This window comes from Puma concolor, chromosome B1, assembly GCF_028749965.1.
Source record: "Puma concolor isolate L17-30 chromosome B1, mPumCon1.1.hap2, whole genome shotgun sequence".
Lineage (NCBI taxonomy): Eukaryota > Metazoa > Chordata > Mammalia > Carnivora > Felidae > Puma > Puma concolor.
The window spans coordinates 124,206,878-124,230,432 of NC_141670.1; the positions used below are offsets into that span (position 1 = coordinate 124,206,878).

At 39.8% G+C, this 23,555-nt stretch overlaps 1 pseudogene; it reads left to right on the top strand.

The window, feature by feature from the left end:
* Positions 1-9,942: 9,942 nt before the first annotated feature.
* LOC112858782 (small ribosomal subunit protein eS4, X isoform-like) lies at positions 9,943-10,797 on the top strand (annotated as a pseudogene).
* The last annotated feature ends 12,758 nt before the right edge of the window (positions 10,798-23,555 follow it).

The following is a 23,555-nucleotide window of genomic DNA, read 5'->3' on the forward strand; positions in this document are numbered from 1 at the left end:
CATGCTGTCATCATGTGCATTTTCTTCATTGGTTTAATGACTGCTCACGGGGATAGGGTTTCTTTTGGGGGCAATGAAAATTTCCTGGAATTAGATAGTGGCACAACTTTGTGAATAAATAAAATCTACTGAGTCGTACACTTAAAAATCAATAAGGAAGAAAAATGAGATTCAAGCCATACGTTTTTTTAAAAAATTTTTTTACATTTATTTTATTTTTGAGAGGCAGAGAGAGACAGAGCACAAGTGAGGGAGGGGCAGAGAGAGAGGGAGACACAGAATCCGAAACAGGCTCCAGGCTCTGAGCTGTCATCACAGAGCCTGACGCGGGGCTTGAACTCACAGACCATGAGATCATGACCCGAGCTGAGGTTGGATGCTCAACCGACTGAGCCACCCAGGTGCTCCTACTTCTTTTCTAATATTGTTTTCCTCAGAAATGGGAGACCAGGTAGCCTCCCTTCTCTCCCCAGTTAAAAAAGACTCATGCTTGAAGCATTGATTCTTTGACCTTGACAAACAAACAAACAAACAAACAACAAAAAAGCATCATTTGTTGTAGGTGTTTGTTGCTCAAGCCTGACTTCTGGGATTTTATTCCATTTGCCCATAGAAGTGGGGACTACTCTATGCAGCTATATAAATGGTGAGTGCAGAGTAGATCTAATGTTTTCAGCTGCATTAACAGACAATTCTGATATGAGAAATCACAATGAGCTTGCAGTTTTCTAAATAAGTGGTCAAAGTCAACCGAGCTTCCATTAGTTGTTTATTTTAATAGAAATGACCTCTGTGTTAATCCTAGAACCCCCAATCGATGAAGGGAGAGAATGTCTTTTCCTGCGTTACTTTCCGTAAGAACATGGTTCATCCATGTCCTACCTAAAGCAGGAGCCCAGTAATTTCTGATCGAGATGATGACAGCACAGCTGTCCACTTGGTGCCTTCATTTCTCTGTAAATAACATATGTATCACGTGTCTTCCTCCTTTCTTTGGAGGAAAATGGTCAGGACAATTTATAGTACAGTTTGAAACTTATCTTTCTTAGTTTATCAATTTTAAGTGTATAACTCTTTAGATTTCAGTGTATTTTAGTATGTTCACAAAATTTTGCCACTACTGAATTCCAGAAAATTTTCATCACCCCCGCCAAAAAAGCTCTGTATCCACTAATAGTTATTGCTCATTCCCCACTCCTCCAGCTTCTGGAAACTATTAATCTGCTTTCTGTCTCTATGGATTTGTTTGCTCTGGACATTTCATAACAGTGGAATCATACAGTATATAGCTTTTTTATCTCTGGCTTCTTTCACTTAGCATAATGTTTTCAAGATTCATTAATGTATTAGCATATATTAATATTTTATTCCTTTTAAATGCAAATCAAATCCACAATGAGATATCACCTCATACCTATTTAAATGGCTAAAATCAAAACCACAAGAAATAACAAGGGTTGGCGAGGATGCAGAGAAAAGGAAACCTTTGTGCACTGTTGCTGGGAATGCAAACTGGTGCAGCCACTGGGGAAAACAGTATGGAGGTTCCTCAAAAAATTTAAAAATAGAATTACCATATAATCCAGTAATTCCACTACTGAATATTTGCCCAAATAATATGAAAATCCTAATTCAAAAGGATATATTTACTCCTATGTTTATTACAGCATTATTTACAATAACCAAAATTATGGAAGCATCCCAAGTGTCCATTAATAGATGAATGGAAAGAGAAAAAGTGGTATATGGATACAATTGAATATTACTCAGCCATAAAAAAAGAATGAAATCTTGCCATCTGCAACAACATGGATGGACCTAGAAGGTATAATGCTAAATGAAATAAGTCAGATAAAGACAAATATCATGTGATTTCACCCATGTGTGGAATTTAAGAAACAAAACAAACAAAGAAAAAAAGAGGCAAACCAAAAAACAGACTCTTACCTCTAGAGAGCAAACTGATGATTACCATAAGGGATGGTAGGGATGGATGAAAGAGGTGGTAAGAGAGAAGGAGACACAGAATCTGAAGCAGGTTCCAGGCTGTCAGCACAGAGCCTGACACAGGGCTTGAACCCACAAACTGTAAGATCATGACCTGAGCCAAAGTCAGACACTTAACCGACTGAACCACGCAGGCACCCCTATGTTGCAGGATTTTAATTTTTACCAGAAATGTATGAGAGTTCCGTTTCCTCTGCATCCTTTTCAACACTTGATATTGTCTACCTTTTTGATTATATAGTCATCCTAGTGGGAGTGATGTGATATCTCATTGTGGTTTTAATTAGCATTTCCCTATACACAAATGGTGTTGAACATCTTTTCATGTGCTTATTGGTCATTTGTGTACTCTTTCTGCCAAATGTCTTTTCAGATCTTTGCCCGTTTTTAAACTGCGTTGTTTCTAAACTTTGTATATTGTGTCTTTTTAAAATAAACTTTTAAAGGACAGTTTTAGATTTACAGAAAAATTGTGAAGATTGTACAGAGAGTCCTGTATACCCTCTACCTAGTTTTCCCTTTTATTAACATCTTATGATACATTTGTTACAATCAGGCAACCAATACTGATGCATTATTATTGACTAAATCTGTATTTTATTCAGATTTCCTTAGCTTTTACCTAATGTCCTTTTTCTATTCCAGGATCCCATCCAGGATGCCACACTGCATTTAGTTGTCATGTCTCAGACTCCTCTTGTCTGTGGCAGTTTCTGAGATGTTCCTTGGTTTTGATGACCTCAACACTTTGGAGAAATACTGGTCAAGTGTTTCAGGGGATGTTCTTTTATTGGGATTTTCTGATGTTTTTCTCATGATTAGACTGGGATAATGTGTTTTGCAGAGTAAGTTCACAGAGGTGAAGTGCTATTTTCATCATATTCTATGACATGGCTTATCATTGTTGATGCTAATTAACGTTGAGACCTGCCTGAGATAGTGTTTGTACAGCTTCTTTCCTCTCCGTTTCCATACTATACTCTTTGCAAGGAAGTCACTATGCACAACCCACATCTAAGGAGTAGGGAGATATGCATCACCTCTTGAGGGAAGAATATCTACATAAATTATTTGGTATTCCTCTGTGCATGAGATTTGTCTCTTCTTATCATCTATCTATCTAGCTATCTAGCTATCATCTATTTATAGTTATATGAACTCATAGATATTTACTTTATATTTTGGTTTATAATGCAATACTACTTTATCTCTCGTATTGCTCAACTGTTCCAACTTAAGCCATTGAGAGCCTTTTCAGTTGGTTCCTGGGTCCCTTTGACATATCCCCATCATTGTGTGTGTGTGTGTGTGTGTGTATGTGTGTGTGTGTGTGTGAGCACTTGCTTACTTTCTGGCACTATAATATGCTCCAGGGCCATTTTGTGTACGGTATTTCTTGCAGTTGTAGAAGCAATCATTTCTCCAAGGAGTCCTGTTCGTTTTATTGATGCCACCGAAGAATGGTATTAAAAACCAAGATTTGGGTTCACGAATGTTTTTCTTTAAGTTTATTTATTTGTTTTTGAGAAGGGAGTGCTGGAGGGGCAGAGAGAGAGGGAGAAAATCCCAAACAGGCTGCATTGTCAGCACAGAGCCAGACATGGAGCTTGAATTCATGAACCGTGAGATCATGACCTGAGCCAAAATCAAGAATCTGACACTTAACTGACTGAGCCACCTAGGTGGCCCTCAAGGATTATTTTTATTTTGTTGCTGAATTATAAGACTTCTTTATGCATTCATTATGCAATTCCTTAATTATATATATATGATTTATAAATATATCTTTTTCCACTCCTTGTGTTTTATTGTTCTTTATTTATTTTTCTTTATTTATTTTTCTTTATTTATTTTTAATGTTTATTTGTTTAAGAGAGAGAGAGAGAGAGAGACAGAGTGCACGTGGGGGAGGGGCAGAGAGGGAAACACAGAATCGGAAGCAGGCTCCAGGCTCTGAGCTGTTAGCACAGAGCCAGATGTGGGTCTCGAAGTCACGGACCATGAGATCATGACATCAACCAAAGTCGAAAGCTTAACAACTGGGTTACCCTGTCTCCCCTCTTTTTATTTTCTTGATTGTATCCTTTGAAACATACAAGTTTTGATTTTTTTCTAATGTTTATTTATTTTTGAGAGAGAGGGAGAGACAGAGCACAAGTGGGGGAGGGGCAGAGAGAGAGAGGGAGACACAGAATCTGAAGCAGGCTCCAGGCTCTGAGCTGTTAGCCTAGGGCCCAAGGTGGGGGTGGGGTTCAAACTCACAAACTGAGATCAGGACCTGAGCCTAAGTCAGACACTTAACCGACTGAGCCCTTAGGCACCCCTACAAGTTTCAATTTTTGATAAAGTCTATTATTCTTTTGTCACTTGTGCTTTTTGGTGTATCTGAGAAATGACTGCCTAATCCAAGGTGATGAAGATTTATGCCTAGGTTTTCTTCTAAGAGTTTTACAGCTTTAGCTTTTACATTTAAGTCTTTAATGTTGTGTTAATTTTGTGTTAATTTTTTATTTTGTATTTTGTGAAATAATGGCCCAACTTTGTTCTTTTGCATCTGAACATCCAGTTGTCCCAGCATTATTTGTTGAAAAGACTATTCTTTCCCCACTGAATTGTCTTGACATCCTTATGGAAACATAAGGGTTTATTTGTGGATTCTTAGTTCTATTCCATTGATCTATATGTCTTTCCTTAAGCCAGTACCTCGCTGTCTGGATTATTGTTGTTTTGTTGTGGCTTGAGTCTTGCAGTAATATAATTAGCACAATGCACTTAGTTGTCCTATTGGTGAGTGGTGAGAGGCTGTTCAGTCGACTTCACTCAGAGCTGTCCTGATTCTTACTGTGCTCTCTAAACTGGACTGGAATCTTTCTTCACTTGCTGCAGTCAGAAGGTAGGAGGTATACACAGGAACCGTGAAATTCTTTTATGGCATAATGACATGGTGTGACATTGGCTAGATCTGTAAACTGAGTAGCTTGAAATAGATACAGACAAAGCCACAAGCAGGATAAAGGGAGGGTGCTTTGGTATAAGAAATAAATTCATGCTTAGTTTGCTGTTTTTTGAGAAGCTCTTAGAGCTAGCTGCTCTCCCCAGATGCATAGCTCAGGCGGCTGCAGGAAAGGCCACTCTGCTTTGCAAATCACTTCTGCTTGGCTCTCTGCTCCCAGGACTTGGCTCTGTGAGGTCTTCTGTAAGTGTAAAGTGGAGGCAAAGTGTTTCTTAGTGTCCATAGAAACAAATCTATTTTATAGGGATGCTTCATAGAGACTTGTTAGACGCAATGCTTATACCACAGTTCTGTATCTGAAAACAAATGATCTTTTTGGTGTTGAGTCATTATCTCCTTGTCTAAATTTCCACTGACATTGGTCAATTATGAGTTGTATATTTAGGGTACCTGGGTGGCTCAGTCGGTTAAGCGTCTAACTTCAACTCAGGTCATGATCTCATGGTTCGTGAGTTTGAGCCCCCCGTTGGGCTCTGTGCTGACAGCTCAGAGCCCTGGAGCCTCTTCGAATTCTGTACCTCCCTCTCTCTCAGCCCCTCCCCCTACTTGTGCTCTGTCTCTCTCTGTCAAAAATAAACTTAAAAAAAAATTATACAGTTAAATGGTAATTTTGAATGAGTTTCCAGAGGCTGAATTGTGGACTAATATGAGTGAGAAGATCCTGGGGACCACAGTTTGGGGGGAAGCCCCCACATTTTGGTGGTCTTTATCTCCAGGAACCCTACTACACTTTTACTTTGAAAGTCTGAATATTAATTCACCAATTTAATTCACCAATTAAAGACAGAGATGGTCAATGTGGCTTAAAAAAATAAGACCTAACTATAAGAAACCTATTTTATGTGTAAACACACAGATAGATTATAAGTAAAGGATGGAGAAAGACATACCATGCTAACATTAATCAAAGAAAACTGGAGTATCTCTATTAATTTCAGGCAAAGCCAACTTATGAGCAAGGAAGGTTATCAGGAATAAAATGGGGCCTTATATACATGATATTATATACATGATAAAGGGTTTAATTCTCCAAGAAGACAGTACAACCTTAAACATACATATACCTAACAATGAGCATCAAAACACAGGAGTCAAAAATTGATAGAACTGAGAAGAGCAATAGACAAATCCACGATTAGAGCTGGACACTTCAATGCCCCTCTGCTAGTAACTCATATATCAAGCAGGCAGTGAATCAGTAAGGATACAGATAACCTAAGCAGGGCTATCAATCAACCAGATCTAATTGACATGTACAGAATACTCCATCCAACACCAACAGAATGTGCATTCTTCTCAAGCTTACAGGGATCGTTCACCAATATGAACCATATTTTTGGTCATAAAACACACCTTCATAAATTTAGAATCATAGAAATCATACAAAGAATATGCCCAGATAACAATTAAATTAAACTGGAAATCAATAACATAAAGATAGCTGGATAATCCCCCAAACATTTGGATATCAAAAAAAAAACACTCATATAATTAATCCATGAGTTAAAGAAGAAGTCTCAAAGAAATTCAAAAATATTTTGAATTCTACTTGAAAGAAACCACAAAGGAAAAGATTGAAAAAGTTGACCACACAAACAATAGAAACAATAAAAGCTTTGGTTGTCAAAAATTATAACAGAGAAAATGGAAAAAAAAACAAAAACAAAAACAGCCAGCTGAGAAAAATATCTACAGCAAATATAAATAGAATATACAGTTTTTTAAAAATCACTCAGACCTCAATAGATAAATGGCATGAGCCACCAGTTCACAAAAGAGTCTAATAAGCATAACAAAACATTTAACTTTACTAGAAATAAAAGCAATACAATTTTTCTTATTAAATTATCAAATATTTAAAAGATGATACTATTCTAGTAAGCTATACCTTTGAGATTAGAGCACTATACTGAATGTATGCTGAAATCCATCAAAATTCTATGCAATGTTGATAGGCATTTTGTTATAAAGACACTTTTATACCATGCTAGTGATAATTTAAATTATTGCAACCTTTCTAGAAGATATGGCTAGTTGTCAAGAGCATTAATAATGTTCATATACTTTAAAAAATGTTTATTTACTTATTTTTAGGGAGAGGGAGAGTGTGTGCATGCATGAGAAGGGGAGGGGCAGAGAGAGAGGGAGAGAGAATCCCAAGCAGGATCCCCAATGTCAGCTCCCCACTGTCAGCCCCAACCCAATTTGGGGCTCAAACCCATGAAATGTGAGATCATGACCTGAGCCAAAACCAAGAGTCGGTCACTCAACTGACAGAGCCACCCAGGCGCCCCCATCTGTTTTGTTTCTTTAAATGGATTTCAGCATACATTCAGTAAAGTGCCTAATCTCAAATGTATAGCTTACTAGAATAGTATCATTTTAAAAATATTTGATAATTTAATAGGAAAAATTGTATTTCTTTTACTTCAAGTAAAGTTAAATGTTTTATTATGCTCTTTCGTGAACTGGTGGTTCATGCCATTTACCTATTGAGGTCTGAGTGATTTTTAAATATCTGTGTGTTTTATTTATATTTGCTATACTTATTTTTTGTTTCTTAAATTCCACATGTGGGTGACGTCATATGATATTTGTCTTTCTCTGACTTATTTCACTTAGCATAATACACTCTAGTTCCATGCACATTGTGGCAAATGGCAAGATTTCATTCTTTCTGATTGCCAAGTGATTTTCCATAGTATATATATATACCACATCTTCTTTATCCTTCATCAGTCAAGGACATGTGGGCTCTTTCCATAATTTGGCTATTGTTGATAGTGCTGCTATAAGCATTGTGGTACATGTGCCCCTTCAAATCAGTATTTTTGTATCCTTTAATGTTCATATACTTTAATCCAGGATTTCCACTTCTAAAATGTGAAAAAATTGACACACAATAACATGCTTTATATAAATGAAAATTTGGAGCACAAAAATCCATAATAGATTAATGCTTACACAATTATGGTAAACCCAGTGAGATTTTAAGAAGCTATCAAATATTGGTATAACAAGTTTTTTAGTGATAGTATATGTTTTTAAGAATGAACAGGGGTGGGGGCGCCTGGGTGGCGCAGTCGGTTGAGCGTCCGACTTTAGCCAGGTCACGATCTCGCGGTCCGTGAGTTCGAGCCCCGCGTCAGGCTCTGGGCTGATGGCTCAGAGCCTGGAGCCTGTTTCCGATTCTGTGTCTCCCTCTCTCTCTGCCCCTCCCCCGTTCATGCTCTGTCTCTCTCTGTCCCAAAAATAAATAAACGTTGAAAAAAAAAAAAAAAAGAATGAACAGGGGTGCCTGGGTGGCTCAGTCAGTTAAGCGGTTAAGCGTCTGAGTTCAGTTCAGGTCATGATCTCATGGTTTGTGAGTTAGAGCCCCACATTGAGCTCTGTGCTGACAGCATGGAACCTGGAGCCCACTTCGGATTCTGTGTCTCCCTCTCTCTCTGCCCCTCTTCCACTCATGGTCTGTCTGTCTCTCTCTCTCTCTCTCTCTCTCTCAAAAGTAAATAAACATTTTTTAAAAAAGAATGAACAATATACAAAGTTATAAATATAGTGTAAACACAATTTTGTATTAAAATGCATAGAAAAAGAAAATAAGGAATTATGGCAAAGTAATTACTGCTATAGTATTGCCTCTAGATATCAGAGTTATAGGTCATTTTTTGAGTCACTGTTTTTGGCTTCTTTAAAATTTTTTGGCACATTGCATATTTTCTAAGTGAATATTCAGTACTTCAATAATCAATAATAAAATGAGTAAATAAAAAATAAACTCCAAGTTTCTGGAATCCTCTCTTTCCTCTTCTTTTTTTTTTTAATGTTTATTTATTTTTGAGAAAGAAAGAGAAAGAGGGACAGAGGATCCAAAGCAGGCTCTGCACTGATAACAGAGAGCCCGATGTGGGACTTGAACTCATAAACTGTGAGATCACGACCTAAGCCAAAGTCAGGTGCTTAACCAACTGAGCCACCCAGACACGCTTAAAATCCTGTTTCCTGTTACTCCTCTTGCTGGGCTTTAAAGCATCTTCCAAGGTGAAGGTCAAAGGCCACCTCCTCTGTGAAACCCTTCTAGACCCTCAGACAGTCATATATCCCTTTGCGTTTGTTAACTCTTTCCATGTAGTTCTCTCACTCATTGCTCTCACTAGACTGAGGAGCAAGGGCCATGTTTTGTCATCTTGTCTTCCTGGTACTCGGAATGGCATCTAGTACAAAACATCTAGTGCAAAACAGATATTTAATTAATCATCATTATGATTATCAAATGGCTCAGTTCACTATTTTCCTGATTGTTTTGCTGGAGATTCATATCCTTTCCCAGCTGATATTCCTGAGAAACCAGAGAACTAGAAAGCCATGAGGGCAAAGACATCTATCAGCCCCATGAAAGACTGGCTTTCATTTTCCTGCTCATGGCTTCATGATTAGAAGTTGGATCCAAGATATGAGTGTCATTTCTGTCCCTGGAAGAAGAAACAGCATCATGTTCTGACACAGAATGAGTAGCTTGTGGTTATTTCTGCCACGGCTGAACTCTGATCTTTCTTTTCTATTGTGAATGGACTAGACTGTTCGAAGTAAAATCAGCTGAAAACCTTTAGGCAAAGATGTCTTCACATCTTAGTTCTCTTCCTTAGCTCCCTTAAGACCTGGTCCTGAGAGTAGCCTTTCTTGATTCAGGTCTGTAAAAGAAGATGGGCCTACATTTTATTCCTCCATGAATGCCTAGGAAAAAACCTTTCCTACACACCTTTATGCTAATGAGGTAATTACAAAATGCATTAGTCACTGTGGCAAAAAGAGCCCAAACTTTGATGATGCTCAAGGCTGTTTTTCCTCCTAAAAATGAAAACGAGGTTAAAAAAAAAAACCACCATGAGCTAAAAGTATATACATCACTGCATATACTTTTCATGCCTAGTACAGTTGTGGCTCGTGGTCCCAAGCAGCATCTGAAGCGCATAGCACCTCCAAAGCATTAGGCGTTGGATAAACTGACTGGTGTATTTGTGCCTCATCCATCTACTGGTCTCCATTAAGATGAGAGAATATCTCCCTCTTATCATTTTCCTAAGGAACAAACTTAAGTATGTGCTAACAGGAGATGAAGTAAAGAAGATCTGCATACAGTGTTTTATTGAGATTGATGGCAAGTCCAAACGGATATAACCTATCCTGCTGGCTTTATGGATGTCATCAGCATTGACAAGACTGGGGAGAGTTTCCATATGATCTGTGACACCAAGGGTCACTTTGCTGTTTGTTGGATTACACCTCAGGAGGCCAAGTGTAAGTTTTGCAAAGTGAGAAAGATCTTTGTGGGGACAAAAGGAATCCCTCATCCAGTGACCCATGATGCTCTCACCATCCTTTAAACTGATCCCCTCATCAAGGAGAATGACACCATTCAGATTGATTTGGAGACTGAAGAAATTACAGATTTCATCAACTTTGACACTGGTAATCTGTATATGGTGCCCAGAGGTGCTGACCTGGGAAGAATTGGTGTGATCACCAACAGAGAGAGACTACATCTGTTGATGTAGTTCATGTGAAAGATGCCAATGGCAACAGCTTTGCCACCTGGCTCTCCAACATTTTTGTTATTGATAAAGGGGAAAAAAACATGGATTTCTCTTCCCCATGGAAAGGGTATCTGCCTCACCATTGCTGAAAAGAGAGACAAGAGACTGGTGGCTACACAGAGCAGTGGGTAAAACAGTCTCTAGGTGACATAATTGGAAGTCTTTACACTTAATTATAGATAATACAGCATGAAAAAAAGAGTATATGTATCACTGAATGACATGAGACCAAAGTGAATGACCTTGAATCCAAAGTGATGCGGTCTTATTCTACACATATGTCCAGAACAATAACAGTGGTTCTTTTTTCCCTGGGTGATAGTTAATGTATCAACTTGGCTAGGCATTGGGACTCAGATATTTGATAAAACATTTTTCTAGATGTTTCTGTGAAGGTATCTTTTAGTGAGATTAACATTTAAGTCAGTAGAGTTTAAATTAAGCAGATTAACTCTATAGTGTGGGTGGGCCTCATCTGATCAGATGAAGGTTTTAATAGAAAAAGACCAACCTCCCCAAGCAAGAAAGAATTCTGCCAGTGACTGCCTTTGGACTCAAATTGCAATTTCTTCCAGAGTTTCAAGACTACAGGCTTACCCTGAAGATTTTGGACTTGCCAAGCCTCCAAATAATGTGAGTCAATTCCTTAAAATAAGTCTCTTTCTAACTCCCTCTCTCTCTCTCTCATCTCCATCTCCACATCCTGTTGCTTTTGTTTTTCTGGAGAACCCTATTACCTCCTGCTATAGTTGAATTATTAGATCAAGTGATACCCCTATGGCATGCTACCCTTGGGAAATAAATGTAATAAAGCTGTATAAAACCACTTAGAACTGCGGATGAAAAGAGAGTATAATCCTTAATTAACAAGGAAATCTACCTCTTCATGAATATGAAGTATTTTATTGTTAACCTTCTTTTTGAAGATGAAGCCACTTTAATAGTGATTTTGTTTGGACCTTCAAGCGTGACAGAAGGGTCATTTCATAGAATATCCTTCAGTTTGGGTTTGTCTGATACCTCCCCATGAGTAGATCTGGATTACGTTTCTTTGGCAGGGATATCATGGAAGTGGTCCTGTGGCTCATGGTGGTCTGTCAGCAGACACATTTTGCTTTGTTTCATTACTGGTGATGTTAGCTTAGATCACTTGATCCTGAAGGTGTTTGCTGGACTTCTCCAGTGTAAATTTAGTGTGTTTTCCTTAGTAATTAGTGAATATTTTGAGGGGATGTACTTTAAGATTATGTAAATGTTCTGCTCCTCATCAAACCTTCAATTTCTCCATTTATCTATCTAAATATTTATGTATTTATATAATGGATTTCTCTGTTGTTTCATAGGTTTTAATTCATTCCTCTATTTTAGTACTCTAATTGTCTCAGATTTAGCCAGTGGGAACCTCTTCAAACTGGCTTCCTTTTGACATGTGACTTTTTTTTTTTTTTTTTGAGCCCTTCCTTAGTTATGACTGAACAACATGTTCCAGGCTCATCATTTACTTTTTCCGTCTGAGCTCTGGAATCAGCTGTTTTCCCAAGGATCTCTGATTTCTTCAGTGGGGAATGGTACTGAGAAGGAAGACCTGGGTGTTGGGTGTGGTCATTTCTATTAGGGAGTTGCTATCCCTTTCCAGGGACAGAGTTAAGCAATTTGTATACACACACACACACACACACGCACTTGCAATTGTATTTGTTGATCTATTTACATATATTAAAAACCATGTGTTCACATTAATATTTTCCATTCTAATCCAAAAATATAGGGTTCATTATAATTTTCTCCCTTTCCCTATTTGTAACTCCCTTCTCCGGTAAGGGGAAATTTGACTCCCATTATCCATAGTATATTTTCTTTTTTTTTTTTTTTAATTTTTTTTTTTTTTAATTTTTTTTTTCAACGTTTATTTATTTTTGGGACAGAGAGAGACAGCACGAACGGGCGAGGGGCAGAGAGAGAGGGAGACACAGAATTGGAAACAGGCTCCAGGCTCTGAGCCATCAGCCCAGAGCCCGACGCGGGGCTCGAACTCACGGACCGCGAGATCGTGACCTGGCTGAAGTCGGATGCTTAACCGACTGCGCCACCCAGGCGCCCCTTTAGTATATTTTCTTATTTGATCTTCTCACCCTGTTCAGTCTCTGGCACCCTGCTCTGGGCCACTGCATCTGTTCACATTTCAACCAAACACCTACCTTCCATGGCCCCTCATAATGGCTTCTGGACTAAATTGTTCAGAAAGGAAAGAGAGACGAAAGAGAACAATTCTTTTCAGCCAATTTTTTTTGAATGTGTGCTACACAAAAGTACTAATCAAAAGATTATGCTGGGTGCTGTTTGGGACATAGAGGGAAATAAGATGCTTTGGAGTTTATAGACTTAGCAGGCAGCTGGGCTAGGTTGTATAGAGCAGTAACAAATGACTCCCAAATCTCAGGGGCTTAAGACCACAACAGTTTATTTTTCACTGATGTTTTATGTTCCTTGTCTCTCTGTTCTGTGTCATTTTTATTCCAGGACCCAGACTGAAGGAACAAGCCATTTTTAGGACGTACTGATCTGGGGATGATCTTGCAGCAGAGGAAAAAATGAGAGGAAGGAATTAGATGGTGATGTGTGAGCAGTATGTGAATGAATGGATGTGCTGTCCTATCTTGGGTATGATGGGTCTTGAGGTTTCTGAGTGGAAGTAGCCTATGTCACTTGTGCTTGTATTTCACTGACCAATGCAAGTTACAAAACCAAGCTTGACATGATCGGAATGAAAAAGTGCAATCCTTCTAAGAGACAGGAGGTGAATATCTGGGGGAGAAATGCAATAAGCCACTTGGATCTGTGAGAAAACAGACATGTACGTATCTAACTAGCAGGCACAGAGTGAGAGAGGAAAATACATAGTCCGTTTAATTCCACTTTGCAGTAAGACAGGTAGAAAAAATATGATCATCTGAAGGGCATGGCCCATTTTGTGGCGTTAAAGAGAGAAAGACTTCAGGTGAAAGTGGGAAATTGAAGGAAAAGGAAAACAGCAGGTTCTTTAAGACCTGGAGAAGGAACATGATATAACATGTAATGTTTCTGACGAGGTAGATGCTCAGGTTAATAATTAAGGTTTGCAGTCTCCTTTCACCCACAGCCCTACAGGGTTTTGTAGAGCTTTATCAGTTTCATTTCCCAACAGGGGAACTCTGCAGAGCTATTTCTTGGACTAACACTTCATTTGTAACAGCATACAAAGAACCCACTATCACTGGACTGGATATATGGACAGAATGAAAACTTTTATTTTGAACGTTTCCCAGTGTAACGGTTTAAAAATAGTATCTCATTGTAGTTTTAACTCATATTTCACTTATTATGAGTGAGGACAAGCATCTGTTAAGTTTCATGTCTCTATCTCCATTTTATTGGGCAGTTTTTATTAATACTCTATGCCTAGTTTTCTATTGGGTTGTGGCTCTTTTTCTAATGATTTCTAGAAAAGGTCGAGGAGGATTTTGTTGGTCAGAGTTGAGATGAGGAATTCCGCGAGAACTGTGCCAGGTGCTAGGGATGGATGGGATGCAGTCTGTGGACTGAGTATCTCTCTCTAGATTACCGCAAGTGAAAAGACTCACCTGTTTCAAGTATTCAGGAAATAGCAATGAGTTCAAGTGGTAGGGCTTAGGGCTCATGATGTGCTTTGGCAGGAGCACAGTCCCGTTCTGGGCAAAGAGAAGTTCTTAGTGTCTTAGGTTGCACTTCCTAAAAGCAGCCTCTGAGATGGAGGTTTTTTTCAAGTGATTTTTTTTCTAGAGTCCTCTCAGGAGAAGATGAGTGAGAGAACCAGGACAAGTTAAAGGAGGAAAACTAAGCAAGGAGGTGGTCTCCTCGGGAGACTAGCTTCAGCCTGGCCCCCCGGGGAAGCTCTGGAGCATGAACCACATCACAGAGATGGCCATCCCTCCCTTGACAGAAGTGACTTGCCATTTGTGCTTCATGTCAGTAAGTCATTGGCGGAGGTCTGGGGAAGGAAGGGAGGGGAGAGCATAGCTTCCAGGTCAAGATGGTTCCAGCTGGGTGGAGGGCAGTTCTCTGGAGAAGGGAGCAGCTGCAAGTTGTTAGTAGTCACCACTTACAGCAGCTGAGGGACAGGTGCACCTGCCTTTAAAAGGAATCTGGGCGGGGCACTAACAGCTTCCATCGCATTTAGTAGGATCCAGAGTTCCCCCAGGAATCCTGCAGCATCTGCCAATGTATGGTTCCAACTGTACTTGAATGTCCCCTAAAAATGTCCGCAAATAGCAAGTGAAAAAGCTTTCAACAAAAGCTAATGGATATAGCCTAGAAACATAATTGTGAAACTCATGAATCAGAGTTTGACTTGTAGTTGCATTGCCTAGGATAATCATTTGTCATCTTGAGCAAGACACTCTCCTGGGACCCAAGTGTTAGTTTATGAACATTTTGATTATTCTTGAGTCCCAGCTGCAAAATGCCAGAAGCTCGACTCTTCAAATATATCACTTAGTTACAGGTGGTAATGGCTCCAATGATGGTGGCAGAGGTTATCCCAAGCAAATATTTATAATTGACAATGAATGTGTGAGCAGGATGCTAACGAATGGATGTGCTGATTACTTTCCCCTGCCACAAACATTAGCTCTTGTTTGGTTTAACTGGCAAACTGACACTAGATTAGAGATGACAGAATGCTGGCAAAGATCCACAGTGGGGAAGAATATTAAGAAAATTAGCAAATTGTGTAACTTTTGATTCTTCTAGTTCCAAATCTAAATCATTTCTGGGTGTTAGGAGGTTATAGCTTAATTATAGGCCTAAAAGAGAAGCAATTAGATTTACAAGTATGTTTGGATTTTTGAAGTCTTTTCATTTTAGCACAGGAAGTCAAGCTGATGACATCTGGTTGGATTCAGGTGGATATATTCGAGATTAGATATATACATAAAACAAACATTTTGTTCTTTCCAGTTGTTCTTTCCTGTTATATGCATTAGTACTGAGTTTTTGATTATAATGTATAATGTAGTTTTGTATATCCACGAATATATTTGCTTGGCTTGTCAGTAACATCGTTCTATGTTTTCATGGTGGTCTTGGCTGGTGGTATTATCATTCATAAAGGTGACCACTCTTTCCAGCAGAGTGTTGGTGGCTTTATGTTTTGATATTTTTTGCATCTGAACCTCTCAGCTGCTGAATATGCCTTTCAGTGTCATACATAAGCTCTTACTGACAAGGCTCCACATGCGGAGGCATGGGGATGTGCCTTCCAGGCAGGAGTGTCTTGTATTTATGGCATGACAGGTTCTGAGCTTAGCCTATACCTTGGGGGTGCCTTGGTGGGCACTTTGACTTCTGAAGGTGATCCACCAACATTTTGACCTGCTCATTCTGTGGGATGTCTATTGTATATCAGTGAGTCACAAAGTAGAAGTGAATGCCAGGGGAGCAGATGTGGTGACCCAGTGTGCATGAAATGTCTTGGAAAGGGTGACTCTGTATTGTTTTTCCAATGAATCTGCCATGTCCCCATTTGGGCCTCCTTAATCTAGCAGTTGGACTTTTCTTTAAGGCATTTTAAAAGCTCCCAGATCAAGAGTGAGAAGAGGGGAGAGGGAATCAGCAGGTGTGTCCACTGATGGGGTAAAGTGGGCTTTTGATCACAGCCTTTCCTAGAAGCATAGCCATATAGGGATGTGTGTACCCTGCTGTTTTAAATTTCTGACACAGCAGTGCAGAAGGAGGGCACTGCCTCCTCCTTCAGTTACTGTCTGAGTTTCTCCAGGAGTCAGAATAGCAATGACGGGTGACAGTTCACATGTGGCAGCTCAAGGCTCGTTTACTGAGAACTTACTATATTCCAGGCACTGTGCTAAGGAAAACACACATGCTATCTTATCAAGGTCCTTCTAACTGCCCACTGTTATACTAAAGGTACTAAGAGTAATTACCCTTATTATCCTAATTTTGCAGTCAAAACTGAAGTCCAAGGAATTTAAATAAGTTTGTAGATTACACAGTTAGCAACAGAGGAGCTAGGCTTCCTACCCCAACCCTCCCGGCATCAAGACGCATGGTCTGAACCATCAGGTTAAATTGCCTCCAGGGCCAGTGCTTGCAAGGCCAGGCAACAGCTTGATTCTGAGAACTGGGTGTCCACAGCACAGGTGAGTTCCTGTTTTTGCAGTTACCTGGTGACCTGTCCTGGATAGGGGAGCATTTAAGAGTGTGGGTTTTTAGTAATTTTTTAAAAGTTTATTTATTTATTGTGTGTGTGTGAGAGAGAAAGCAAACACAGAGGGAGGGCCAGAGAGAGAGAGAGAGGGAGAGAGAGAATCCCAAGTAGGGTCTGTGCTGTTAGTGCAGAGCCTGATGCAGGACTCGATCTCACTAACGATGAGATCATGACCTGAGCCGAAATCATGAGTTGGACGCTTAACTGACTGAGCCACCCAGGAGCCCCAGTTTTTTAGTAATTTTTAATCCTAGCCACTTGGACTAACATATTTATTCATGTGAGTTTCTCTGATCACTTTAAGCAAACAAAGGTGTTCTTGACTTGTCACCATTGTCGTTTGCTCTGCAAATTCAGGCTGATGCAACATCCTGTCACCTTCACTTTTCCGGCTCCTTAAATCAGCTTGTAACCCCTGCCACGCAGTCCTAGATAAGGCTCAGGTCAGGCCATTTCTTTAGACTTCTTGTACCCATAACTTCCCATAGGAGACAGTGTCAAAATCCGTCTAGAACTGTCCTTTCCATCTGTCACTGCAAACATGCTGTTCCACTGGGAAACTTGATGGTTGTTGTCCACTGAGTGCAAATCAGGGCCTTGGCTTTTGCTTTCTTTCTCCAGGTCACAAAGAGCATGTTCCTTTCCTTATTTCTGTTGTCTGTCCTGCCCAGGCCCACTTACTTTTTTTTTTTTTTTTTTTTTTTTTTAATGTTTGTTTATTTTTGACAGAGAGAGAGACAGAGCACGAGCAGGGGAAGGGCAGAGAGAGAGGGAAACACAGAATCTGAAGCAGGATCCAGGCTCTGAGCTGTCAGCACAGAGCCCGACGTGGGGGTCAAATTCACAAACTGTGAGATCATGACCTGAGCCAAAGTCGAGTCAGGCACTTAACCGACTGAGCCACCCAGGTGCCCCAGGAAACTCAGAGCAGTTTAGTTGGGTGCCTCTGGCTCAAAGATCCTTGCGAAGTAATAGTCCACTTGTTGATCAGGGCTGCAGTCATCTGAAGATTTGGCTAGGGCACGAGGATTTACTTCCAAGATCAGTCATGTGGCTGTCACAGGCTTCGGCTCCTCATGGGCCTTGGACTGCAGGTCCTCATTCCTTGTCATAGCCTGTGGACCTCTTCATAAGGTGGCTCACAATATGGCAGCTGGCTTCCCCAAGAGTGAGTGACCTAAGAGAGAGCGAGAGAGGAAATGTAAGAGAGAGTGTTCAAGATGGAAGCCATAGTCTTGTTGTATTCTAATCTCAAAAGTGACACCCTGTTACTTCTGTCATATTCTATTCATTATAAGTGAGTCAGTGAGTGTGGCCTGTACTCAAGGGAAATATAGAGGGGCAGGAACACCAGAAGGTGAGAATCAGTGGGGGCCATCTTAGAGTTGGCCTATTATATCCCCAATAGTCTACTCTCCACCCAGTAACCAGAGATATAATTTTTAAAAACTTTTTATTTTGAGATAGAGATTCCAAAGATGTGAGTTTAACATATATATCAAATCATGTCACCTGCTCAAAACCTTTCAATGGCTTCCCCATGTCCAAAGTCCTTATCATGACCTACAGTCTCCTTCAGGAATCTTAGCTATTTTTCTGACCCCTTTTCTTTCCTTCCACTCTTCCTTTGCCTCCTTCATCCTTCCTACGTAGACCTCCACTATTTCTGCCAAACCCACTCCTGTCTTGGGACCTTGGACTTGCTGTTCCCTCCGCATTGGACTGTCTTCTCAGGATAGCTACAGGCTTCATTCAGGTGTCTTTGGAAGTGGCCCCTCCTCAGAGACACCTCCCATGGCCCCCCAACCAGAATGTACCCCTCGTTAGTTTCTACTCCCTTATTTGGTTTAATTTTTGTCTGTGTCACGTATCACTTACCTGACAAATTATTTGTAATTACTTGTATATTTCTGTATCATCCAGTAGAATATTAAACTCCTTGGAGGCAGGGACTTGGTTTTGTGTTTGCCTGTATCCTTGAGGGCTAAGATGATGCCTTGCTGTAAATAGGTGATTTATACCATGTCTCATTGGATTGAATCACGTGGAAACAATAAACCAAACCCAAAGGGAAAATAAAATGTTTTCTATGACGTCCCTATCCTGTGCTCCACACCCCACCTCCTGCCTCCAGAGTGGCACCAATAGCAGCTAGGAGTTTTTATCCTCAAGAAGTTTGAATTCGAACGCAATCCTCATAGCACACTGGAAACCCACCGAGAGCCCAAATGGCAACTTGATGGGACGTCTCTTTGCAGTCTCCTTTGCCTTTGTTTTTTTTTTTTTTTTTTTTTTTTTTTATTTATATATGAAATTTATTGTCAAATTGGTTTCCATACAACACCCAGTGCTCATCCCAAAAGGTGCCCTCCTCAGTACCCATCACCCACCCTCTCCTCCCTCCCACCCCCCATCGACCCTTAGTTTGTTCTCAGTTCTCAACAGTCTCTTATGTTTTGGCTCTCTCCCACTCTAACCTCTTTTTTTTTTTTTTTTGTTCCCCTCCCCCATGGGTTTTTCTTAAGTTTCTCAGGATCCACATAAGAGTGAAACCATATGGTATCTGTCTTTCTCTGTATGGCTTATTTCACTTAGCATCACACTCTCCAGTTCCATCCACGTTGCTACAAAAGGCCATATTTCATTTTTTCTCATTGCCACGTAGTACTCCATTGTGTATATAAACCACAATTTCTTTATCCATTCATCAGTTGATGGACATTTAGGCTCTTTCCATAATTTGGCTATTGTTGAGAGTGCTGCTATGAACATTGGGGTACAAGTGCCCCTATGCATCAGTACTCCTGTGTCCCTTGGATAAATTCCTAGCAGTGCTATTGCTGGGTCATAGGGTAGGTCTATTTTTAATTTTCTGAGGAACCTCCACACTGCTTTCCAGAGCGGCTGCACCAATTTGCATTCCCACCAACAGTGCAAGAGGGTTCCCGTTTCTCCACATCCTCTCCAGCATCTATAGTCTCCTGATTTGTTCATTTTGGCCACTCTGACTGGCGTGAGGTGATATCTGAGTGTGGTTTTGATTTGTATTTCCCTGATAAGGAGCGACGCTGAACATCTTTTCATGTGCCTGTTGGCCATCCGGATGTCTTCTTTAGAGAAGTGTCTATTCATGTTTTCTGCCCATTTCTTCACTGGGTTATTTGCTTTTCGGGTGTGGAGTTTGGTGAGCTCTTTATAGATTTTGGCTACTAGCCCTTTGTCCGATATGTCATTTGCAAATATCTTTTCCCATTCCGTTGGTTGCCTTTTAGTTTTGTTGGTTGTTTCCTTTGCTGTGCAGAAGCTTTTTATCTTCATAAGGTCCCAGTAATTCACTTTTGCTTTTAATTCCCTTGCCTTTGGGGATGTGTCGAGTAAGAGATTGCTACGGCTGAGGTCAGAGAGGTCTTTTCCTGCTTTCTCCTCTAAGGTTTTGATGGTTTCCTGTCTCACATTCAGGTCCTTTATCCATTTTGAGTTTATTTTTGTGAATGGTGTGAGAAAGTGGTCTAGTTTCAACCTTCTGCATGTTGCTGTCCAGTTCTCCCAGCACCATTTGTTGAAGAGACTGTCTTTTTTCCATTGGATGTTCTTTCCTGCTTTGTCAAAGATGAGTTGGCCGTACGTTTGTGGGTCTAGTTCCGGGGTTTCTATTCTATTCCATTGGTCTATGTGTCTGTTTTGGTGCCAATACCATGCTGTCTTGATGATGACAGCTTTGTAGTAGAGGCTAAAGTCTGGGATTGTGATGCCTCCTGCTTTGGTCTTCTTCTTCAAAATTACTTTGGCTATTCGGGGCCTTTTGTGGTTCCATATGAATTTTAGGATTGCTTGTTCTAGTTTCGAGAAGAATGCTGGTGCAATTTTGATTGGGATTGCATTGAATGTGTAGATAGCTTTGGGTAGTATTGACATTTTGACAATATTTATTCTTCCAATCCATGAGCAGGGAATGTCTTTCCATTTCTTTAAATCTTCTTCAATTACCTTCATAAGCTTTCTATAGTTTTCAGCATACAGATCCTTTACATCTTTGGTTAGATTGATTCCTAGGTATTTTATGCTTCTTGGTGCAATTGTGAATGGGATCAGTTTCTTTATTTGTCTTTCTGTTGCTTCATTGTTAGTGTATAAGAATGCAACTGATTTCTGTACATTGATTTTGTATCCTGCAACTTTGCTGAATTCATGTATCAGTTCTAGCAGACTTTTGGTGGAGTCTATCGGATTTTCCATGTATAATATCATGTCATCTGCAAAGAGCGAAAGCTTGACTTCATCTTTGCCAATTTTGACGCCTTTGATTTCCTTTTGTTGTCTGATTGCTGATGCTAGAACTTCCAGCACTATGTTAAACAACAGCGGTGAGAGTGGGCATCCCTGTCGTGTTCCTGATCTCAGGGAAAAAGCTCTCAGTTTTTCCCCGTTGAGGATGATGTTAGCTGTGGGCTTTTCATAAATGGCTTTTATGATCTTTAAGTATGTTCCTTCTATCCCGACTTTCTCAAGAGTTTTTATTAAGAAAGGGTGCTGGATTTTGTCAAAGGCCTTTTCTGCATCGATTGACAGGATCATATGGTTCTTCTCTTTTTTTTTGTTAATGTGATGTATCACGTTGATTGATTTGCGAATGTTGAACCAGCCCTGCATCCCAGGAATGAATCCCACTTGATCATGGTGAATAATTCTTTTTATATGCCGTTGAATTCGATTTGCTAGTATCTTATTGAGAATTTTTGCATCCATATTCATCAGGGATATTGGCCGGTAGTTCTCTTTTTTTACTGGGTCTCTGTCTGGTTTAGGAATCAAAGTAATACTGGCTTCATAGAATGAGTCTGGAAGTTTTCCTTCCCTTTCTATTTCTTGGAATAGCTTGAGAAGGATAGGTATTATCTCTGCTTTAAACGTCTGGTAGAACTCCCCTGGGAAGCCATCTGGTCCTGGACTCTTATTTGTTGGGAGATTTTTGATAACCGATTCAATTTCTTCGCTGGTGATGGGTCTGTTCAAGCTTTCTATTTCCTCCTGATTGAGTTTTGGAAGAGTGTGGGTGTTCAGGAATTTGTCCATTTCTTCTAGGTTGTCCAATTTGTTGGCATATAATTTTTCATAGTATTCCCTGATAATTGTTTGTATCTCTGAGGGATTGGTTGTAATAATTCCATTTTCATTCATGATTTTATCTATTTGGGTCATCTCCCTTTTCTTTTTGAGAAGCCTGGCTAGAGGTTTGTCAATTTTGTTTATTTTTTCAAAAAACCAACTCTTGGTTTCATTGATCTGCTCTACAGTTTTTTTAGATTCTATATTGTTTATTTCTGCTCTGATCTTTATTATTTCTCTTCTTCTGCTGGGTTTAGGCTGCCTTTGCTGTTCTGCTTCTATTTCCTTTAGGTGTGCTGTTAGATTTTGTATTTGGGATTTTTCTTGTTTCTTGAGATAGGCCTGGATTGCAATGTACTTTCCTCTCAGGACTGCCTTCGCTGCGTCCCAAAGCGTTTGGATTGTTGTATTTTCATTTTCGTTTGTTTCCATATATTTTTTAATTTCTTCTCTAATTGCCTGGTTGACCCACTCATTCGTTAGTAGGGTGTTCTTTAACCTCCATGCTTTTGGAGGTTTTCCAGGCTTTTTTCTGTGGTTGATTTCAAGCTTCATAGCGTTGTGGTCTGAAAGTATGCATGGTATGATTTCAATTCTTGTAAACATATGAAGGGCTGTTTTGTGACCCAGTATATGATCTATCTTGGAGAATGTTCCATGTGCACTCGAGAAGAAAGTATATTCTGTTGCTTTGGGATGCAGAGTTCTAAATATATCTGTCAAGTCCATCTGATCCAATGTCTCATTCAGGGCCCTTGTTTCTTTATTGATCGTGTGTCTAGATGATCTATCCATTTCTGTAAGTGGGGTGTTAAAGTCCCCTGCAATTACCACATTCTTATCAATAAGGTTGCTTGTGTTTATGAGTAATTGTTTTATATATTTGGGCGCTCCGGTATTCGGCGCATAGACATTTATAATTGTTAGCTCTTCCTGATGGATAGACCCTGTCACTATTATATAATGTCCTTCTTCATCTCTTGTTACAGCCTTTAATTTAAAGTCTAGTTTGTCTGATATAAGGATGGCTACTCCAGCTTTCTTTTGGCTTCCAGTAGCATGATAAATAGTTCTCCATCCCCTCACTCTCAATCTAAAGGTGTCCTCAGGTCTAAAATGAGTCTCTTGTAGACAGCAAATAGATGGGTCTTGTTTTTTTATCCATTCTGATACCCTATGTCTTTTGGTTGGCGCATTTAGTCCATTTACATTCAGTGTTATTATAGAAAGATATGGGTTTAGAGTCATTGTGATGTCTGTATGTTTTATGCTTGTAGTGATGTCTCTGGTACTTTGTCTCACAGGGTCCCCCTTAGGATCTCTTGTAGGGCTGGTTTAGTGGTGACAAATTCCTTCAGTTTTTGTTTGTTTGGGAAGACCTTTATCTCTCCTTCTATTCTAAATGACAGACTTGCTGGATAAAGGATTCTCGGCTGCATATTTTTTCTGTCTAGCACACTGAAAATCTCGTGCCAATTCTTTCTGGCCTGCCAAGTTTCAAAAGAGAGATCAGTCACGAGTCTTATAGGTCTCCCTTTATATGTGAGGGCACGGTTACCCCTTGCTGCTTTCAGAATTTTCTCTTTATCCTTGT